General features: G+C 35.3%; 1 long non-coding RNA gene across 1 annotated transcript; it reads right to left on the bottom strand.

The window, feature by feature from the left end:
* Positions 1-688: 688 nt before the first annotated feature.
* On the bottom strand, positions 689-1,118 carry LOC122330148. The gene is made up of 2 exons (XR_006247976.1): positions 786-1,118; positions 689-720 (listed from the first exon to the last, which is right to left on the bottom strand). It is a non-coding gene; the product is annotated as an uncharacterized LOC122330148 (long non-coding RNA).
* Between the last annotated feature and the right edge of the window lie 5,929 nt (positions 1,119-7,047).

Below are 7,047 nucleotides of genomic sequence, written 5' to 3'. Positions count from 1 at the left end.
ACTGACTGAACGGAAATCTGGAGCCATTAATGATGTTGATGTGCCCATTTCCCAGAGTTCCCCAAGGCAATGTCTGGCATGGAAGCATTTCCCTTCGGAAATAATCAAATAAATAAAAGAATTAAACGCTAAAAGCTGCACAGAAAGCTACACTACTTTCATTTCGGAAGATAAAAGCGTGTCATATCAATTAATTGAAATATCACCATCACTTATAGAATTTAGTCAGGTTTATGAACGTATTAACTGAGCCACTGCAGAACTGTCCAAGAGGTTGTGGTGGCTATGTCACTGAAACCTTGGTTACTTTGTCACGCTCTCAGAAATAAAGGAACAAAAGCCGTCACTGGGGAGGTAACTTTTTCAAAAGTTACACTTTTGTATCTATTAGGTTCAAAAATGTACGCTTTAAGTTCTTATACGTATCTTTAAGGTACCAAAATGGACCCTTTAGGTAAAAACTTTTGTGACAGCATTTGTACCTTTATTTCTGAGAGTGCACTTATGCAGACTAACTTTAGAGAGTTGGAGATTTCCATAAAAAAACATTACTTGAAGTAAAATGCATTCATAAATAATAAAAAATGATATATATGAATGATTATTCTCATGTGGGTTAGAATGAACTATATATATATATATATATATATATATATATATATATATATATATATATATATATATATATATATACCGTAAATTCTGGACTATAAAGCGCACCTGCATATAAGCTGCATCCGCTCTATTTTTTAAAAAATAAAAATAAAAAAATAAACAAGCCGCACCTGCATATAAGCCGCATCCGCTCTATTTAAAAAGTTTTGCTCTTCCCGCTGCCTCCTCCAGCGTCTCACCATAGACTCATTGACGCTAAGCTTCCGAGCAGCAGCGCGGTTTCCTTCTTGTATAACGAGATCGATGGCCTTCAACTTAAAACTTGCATCATACGATCTTCTTCGTGTGGGTTCCATGATGAAGGGGTGAGGATTTGAAAAGATAGAGTTTGACAGGATTGGTAATTTGTCATCCTTCTATCCGCTTCTGCCGACTTATATCTGCTAAAGAGGAACTAGCGTATTCTTCTTTGCATTTATTTTGTCTTGGTTTTGATTCTAATTCCGGTTAGAGCGCCCTAGCGGTGGGGAAAAATCTGCAGAATAGTCAAGACCTTTGTATAAGCCGCATGGTTCAAAACCTATGAAAAAAGTAGCGGCTTATAGTCCAGAATTTACGGTGTGTGGTGTGTGTATATATATATATATATATATATATATTATATTTTTATATAAAAAAATGGTTTTATGGTCCAGGATCACATTTATTTATTTTCTTTCTTTCTTTATAACACTTAATGCATACTATTTATCTATCTCGGCTTATATTATAAATATAATAAAAATAAGAATAATAATTATTGTTAACTTTAACATCACTGACAGTAAAAGATTGTTGGATAAAATGACAGATGGCAGCAACAAGGTAGGTAATGTTAGTAATGGTTTTTAATGTGGGGCTTAACAAAGAGAGTTCACGCTGAATATATTATATTTAATATATATGTATTTTCCACAGTAAATAGCATCATGCTATTTACTTTTGTAACACAAGTATTAATTAACTTATTTACAGTGTAAAACAAGTGAGCATTCCCTGAAGCCCTTATGTGACTCATTCATCATCTGTTGATATTAATTTAAATACTTCCGTGTTGGTTGTTATTAGTCATGTACCTCAGGGTGTATCTTAAGTCAGACAGTTAATGTTTATTTCATTATGTTTGTTTTGTGCATTACCCTAATGGTATTACGAGTTTATTTATAATTACTAACTATAAAATATACAGTACGGTATAATAAATGTCACCCGGTGCTGCCACATATGCCGTCGATAGGCAAATACGGGCGATATACAGTTTTTTCTACAGTATACAAATAATGCATAATGTTACACGAAGCGGAAAAAAAAGTCCATGTTTTACCAAACAGGCAAAAAAGCAATTTCATAATTGCCTGTGTCGCCTGCTTCAGCACTTAAACACAAACAGAATTTGTGTGTGTGTGTGTTTTCTTGAACTCTCCGGTAATGTTTTCAAATGGGCTTAGTTGCTATGGTGAAGGGAAGGTGACAAGAAGAGATAAAAGAAAGAAAAAAAATAAAAAAACACTAATGTAATTTCAGTAGCGTTTCCTTTGAGTGATGTGTGTTGTAATGGGGCGGTAATTGAAGAGGCCAGCTCTGAATCAATAGCAAAGCGGAGCATGCGGCATGAATCAGCCAAATCGTCCTTTATGACATGGCCACCGGTCTTCATAATGAACGAGCGGCGATCCCTAAATTGGCAGCTGATTTTCGGCTGTTATGGATACAGAGTGCGCCTCGCGGTGTATGAAAGCGGCGGACGTGCGCAAACAGGGTAAATTAATGGAAAAAGAAACAGAAACCACAAAATAAACCCCCAGACGAGGCGTTCGGCCCACGTTCTGCGACGGAGAACAGATGGGATGTATAGTACTGAAAATCTAGCACAGACTGCTTGGTGGTTCATATTAAGCCTATGTAAACAGTATTTGTCTTTCTGTTCGAACGATGAGCTCTGAATAATCACACTGCGTTGTTCTGATGAAGTTTAATGCAGTTAGCTCCTGTTCTGTGAGCTTTTCCATCCAAAACTGCCGTCTGTTGATGTCATGTGCTCCTCCAAAACTATTCGGGAGCAGGTGGCTGCTGTTAAAATGGCATCTCGTCCTCTCTGATCGGCAGACACCAATCAGAAGATAAATTAAAACAGACTACGAGCGCAGTGAGAGTCAAGCCATCTGCTATAGGTCAGTTTTGCCATCCCTTCTTTGATTGGTAGGATCTGGGTTTAGTTAACTGGTTGCCAAGGTGAAGAAAAACAGGCTGTTAGATGTTAATCTAGTAGGAGACTTTTGACTATTAGAGTGAAGTGATAGAAAACCAGAGCGAAGGGTGGTTAAAAGGGATAGTTCACCCAAAAAAAGGGTCATTTATTTACCGTAATTTCCTTATAAATCTGTTTGATTTTATTTGTTTATTTTTTATTATTACAGATGCTGGTACTTTTGTAATTGCGCACTGAACACTGACATGGAAGAGAAAAAAAGTTTTCTTTGCGCACAAAAAGTATTTTCGTAGAAGCACTGATGTCACATGGACTATTTTACCGATGTCTTTACTACCTTTCTGGGCCTTGAAAGTGTCAGTTGCGTTGCTGTCTATGCAGGGTCAGAAGGTTTTCAATTTCAAACAAAGATAATATTTTTGTTTCAAAGCTTAACTAAGGTCTTATGGGATTGGAACGACATGTGAGTGAATAATAATAAGAAAATTTTCATTTTTGGGTGAAAAGTCCCTTTAAAGACAGATTTATTATATCAAATAGTACTTTCAGAATTGAATAAAGAATTTGGAAAATTGACGCAAATAATTAGAGCTAAAAAGTGTGGACAATTTTTTTTTTTTTTTTGCACCACCTAATAGAATATGCATCTATAGGAGTTTCCCTTTCAGACGGCAATTCAATGGGAGAAGAGAATAAAAATAAATCACACAACATGATTTAATCATTTTTGCACTCGTCAAATGGTATTTGTGGCATTTAACGCCATAAAGAAACTAAACCTGATGAGTTTGTGTTCTTTAATTTGTGCAGAATATCCCCTCCCATCCATGCCAGATTAACGCTAATTTGCATAATTTAGTAATGTGACCATAAATCAAAATGTTTTAAAATTACATCATTTTGATTTGTGGAGTCAAAAGTTTTTCGTATCAATAAGAAATCTGAAGTGACAAGTGTTAAAGTGGGTTTGCATTTATCGCCACGTCACAAAATTTTACTTGCTAGTCATTAAAATAGGAATTTGCGTGATCTGGTGAAGAAAAGTTCCCAACTCAGATTTCGCTGCTAGTTCAAGTTGGTCCAGAAAGCTGCTTGGTTTAAAAGTGACTTCTGTGTAAACTGACCTAAAAAAAAAAATGACTTCAGCCTTTAGCAGGTTTTACATTATGCAAATTATGACACCAATAGCAACTCAATGTCAGAGTCAATGCTCCATAGCTCCCAGAAATGCCCGACCAATCAGATTAAAATGTGAATGTATGCAAATTGCATGTAGATTTCACCTGAGTATGTTCATATAGTGTTATTTATCAATCTCTCAAGGGCATCAAGGAGACTGATTTCTCCATCATCTTCTGAAATGTCTGAGCCTGCACAGATTATGAACCAGAACTTTAAGACGGGGGGGTTTCTAATTAAGAAAAGCAAGAGCTGTGACCGAATCACATATCAGCCTTCGGATCTAAACTTGGTAGTTTCGTTGGGCCAGTGGTTAATGGTGACCGGGGTTGGACTTCCACTCGGCGTGAGGGGTAGAGAGTGAGAGCACATCTTTTTACCCCTTCAGATATAATTGGGAAGATAATTCTCCACACTTGCCAGTCCACTTGGCCTTGCCTGGGTAATTGCTCCACATTAGTCATCTGCTCAGAAATGTAACTAGGCTTAAACATTAGCAAGACCCCTAAAAATATTTATTTATTTTTTCCCGTGTATGACTTCGGGTCGGGACAGTTTGTCTGACCAATGGCAGACAAATCACAAAAAAATGACTCTAATCAGTGAATTAAAGAAAACAAGCAGTGCAGTCCAACTCACATGCAAATGAGCTCGTTCTTTTAATGATTTGTTCCAAAATACTGAAACTCAGAAGTTGTCCTTTAGTATTTTAAAGAAAGTTTACAACCGGGTTGTTTTGGGTCACAGCTGACTTTGAAAACCGCCTAGTTACAAACTTTCTTGAAAATGTCTTCTTTTGTGTTCTTCCGAACGAAGAAATTCGTACAGGTTTAAGGGTGATTCAATTATGACAGAATTAAATTTTTGGGTGAGCAATTCCTTTAAGGAAATCTAAAAAATTGAAAATATTATTATATCATAATGATATAAAATATGCAGTTTTTTTTCCTTTTTTTAGCGAAAATGATGTAGTGATTTTGATATTGAAGTTATATATTTTAGCGTATACACACACACACACACACACACACACACATATATATATATATATATATATATATATATATATATATATATATATATATATATATATATATATATATATATATATATATAAATAATTACTGAAATGAAATATGCCCAAACAAAAAAAAAAAGAATAAAAATCAGAACTGAACTGCATCCAGTGCCTGTGAATTAGATTTAAACCGCAAATCTGTGTCGCGCCACTCAGCCATAAATTGACCTGCAACTTCAATTGAACTCAGAAGCACTGAAATAATAACATTCATCAACAGCATCTGTTATGTTAGATAGACTTGGAACATTTTTCTTTCACACGTACAGTAAAACGCGTACATCGATAAACACACATTTATGTTTTCTTGCCTCGCTAATGATTTCCTAAAGAGCAAGAGCCTCGCTGAAAGATTTACAAATGAGATCTCTCTTTATGTCCCAATCTCCGCTCTTATCAATCCATCAATAGCTCCGTCGGCCCCCTCCCCTCCATTTACACGCCATCATCTGCTAGCGGACCACGATAACCAACTAATCTTAAACTAAACATGTGCGAAAAATGAATTATAGGTGTCATCTTGGAGCTCAAGAACCATGTATTTCTCATCTAAAGTACGGTTCTATCAAGAGATCGCACTAATGCATAAAATATGTCTTAGTACACCTCACCATAAACCACCTGCTGATAATTCACGCTCTAGGAAGGAGAGAGAGGTATTAGTTACGCCTCTGCATCGCTTACATACTGCTTTTGTGCGGCGTGAAACAGTCTTCAGAGTGTTGCGTAAGATTGGTTCACAAGGAAGATGATGCTTATCTTATGATGTGAATCTCCCCGCAACTGCAGCCGAGCCCTTTCTGTCCTCAGCAGCAGGGGCTCGCGACTGAAACGCTAAAACATCACGCCTGAATCATGAGCTCTCAGCGCTCAAACATCAGCCCCAGCGGCTCAAAACCAAGAGCTCTTACCTGTGAAGACAAAAGAGAAAGAAGAAAACGTAGTTAGATGCACAGTCAAATGCATCATATGCCTTATAGTAATAGTAATACAAAGTAGGGTCATATCGATACCAAAATTGATTACCGAACCTGGGGCTGTCAATAGATTAAACGCCATTCTTAATTCTACCTATTATAATGTTATTTTCCATTTCACACGTTTTTCAGACTGCATCAAAAGCCATGCAATTAAATGCAAAAAATAAATAAATAATAATAATAATAATGAAGAAATCAATAAAGCCTTTACATAAATAAATAAATATTCCTCCCACTTAAAAGCATAATATGTAAGATTTTTGTAATAAAATATCCAAAAACCACTAAGTACTTATGTTATCTCAAAAGTTCACTAGGATTTGTAATTTAAATAATAACCTGTCCCTATCAATGACGCAATATCCAAAATATCATTGATCACGATTACACTTTGCAAACTATGAAAAATCTCTCCCAAAAATTTGACGTATACCAACTGAGGCAAGAATGTATTGGAACGAACACAGAAATAAAAGTAGAATAAATAATGACATGGCGTTTCCGAAATGGAGAGAGCTTGGCGAAAAACCTATGACTGGCTTCGCCTGTTATCGTTTTGAAAATGCGACCACTTGCGGCGAAAACGTACATACTGTGCCTAAAACTAAAACTAAATTAGAAACATGTATTGTCAAGCAAACAAACAAACATCTATTTCTCCATTAATCCGATCAAATGTATTATTATAAACAAAAATGTAAATCACAACAATAACAATAATAATAATAATAATAAACACTGGAAATAAAAATTAAATAAAAAATTTTTCTTAATTTCAGTCAGTTGAAATAATTTCAAATTGTTAAGTTTAATACAATAACAAAATAAAATGGAAAAAGAAATACAGCACAGAAACCACTCAAACTGTAAAGTATGCATTAAACATTAACTATTAAAAATAATTACACTAAAATAACATTAAACTATTGTGTTAGACCAAATGCACA

This window comes from Puntigrus tetrazona, chromosome 24 (genome assembly GCF_018831695.1).
Source record: "Puntigrus tetrazona isolate hp1 chromosome 24, ASM1883169v1, whole genome shotgun sequence".
Classification (NCBI taxonomy): domain Eukaryota; kingdom Metazoa; phylum Chordata; class Actinopteri; order Cypriniformes; family Cyprinidae; genus Puntigrus; species Puntigrus tetrazona.
This window is presented reverse-complemented; position numbering and strand designations above follow the sequence as displayed.